This window comes from Mastomys coucha, unplaced genomic scaffold, assembly GCF_008632895.1.
Source record: "Mastomys coucha isolate ucsf_1 unplaced genomic scaffold, UCSF_Mcou_1 pScaffold14, whole genome shotgun sequence".
Taxonomy (NCBI): Eukaryota; Metazoa; Chordata; class Mammalia; order Rodentia; family Muridae; genus Mastomys; species Mastomys coucha.
The window spans coordinates 108,761,758-108,762,587 of record NW_022196896.1 but is presented as its reverse complement, the minus strand read 5'-3'; the positions used below and the strand labels follow the sequence as shown (position 1 = coordinate 108,762,587).

The following is an 830-nucleotide window of genomic DNA, read 5'->3' as shown; positions in this document are numbered from 1 at the left end:
CTGGGCTGGGCTGGGCTGGGCTGGGAAGGGACTGCACATGTGCACAGCTTTCTCTGCAAGGTGACAAGAAAGTTGAGAGATCAGAATTCGGTGACATTTGCCAAGTAAATCAGCAAAGCTCATTGCCTTGTACACTTCAATCGGGTTCATTGCAGAACAAGATGTAGGGCAGGGCTGGGTTGTTTTATAAACAAAAGAATACATTTGGGGAAACTAAAAGGAGTCTTTTACATTGTCCTGGAAAGAGTTACAGAGCCATTTTCATGTAGACATGATAATAAGTTGTGGGCAAGAGACAACAGTAGATGGGATTATCTAGTGACTTTACAAAAGAAGAGACTCCTGTTATAGTGTGATGTGGGACTGATTAATAGGAGCCAGTGACCACGACTGACGGTGATCTGACTCTCTCTTCACAGGCTAGTCCTGAGGATCCCAGGACGGAGATCATATGGAGAAGTTTCTCCTACAGCATATTCTGAGAGTCTGGAGAGGAAGATCTCACTTAGGGTATGAGCTCCGGTCAGTGGGTCTCTCCACCTGACCCATTTACACTTTCCTAATCATTTCAGTAAATACAATTACTTTTATTTTATTTTAATTCTATTAGTTTTCTTGCACTATATCCTTGAACACACAATCCTCCTGTCTCAACCTTTGAACTGCTAGGATCTTTTTTCCCTTTCTCTCACTCCCTCTTCTTCTCCTCCCCCATCTCCTCCCCTTCTCTCCTTCTCTCCCTTCCCCTTTCTCTTTTCTCTATCAATGTCTGTCGTCTGTCTGTCTGTTTCTCTCTCTCTCTCTCTGTCTCTCTCTCTCTCTCTGTCTCT

The 830-nt window shown here is 44.0% G+C and overlaps 1 protein-coding gene across 4 annotated transcripts in view; it reads right to left on the bottom strand.

Moving 5' to 3' along the window:
- The window catches only part of Daw1 (dynein assembly factor with WD repeats 1), a 43,584-nt gene that overhangs the window by 14,625 nt on the left and 28,129 nt on the right, over window positions 1–830 (bottom strand). The gene's annotated exons all lie outside the window — the stretch shown is intronic.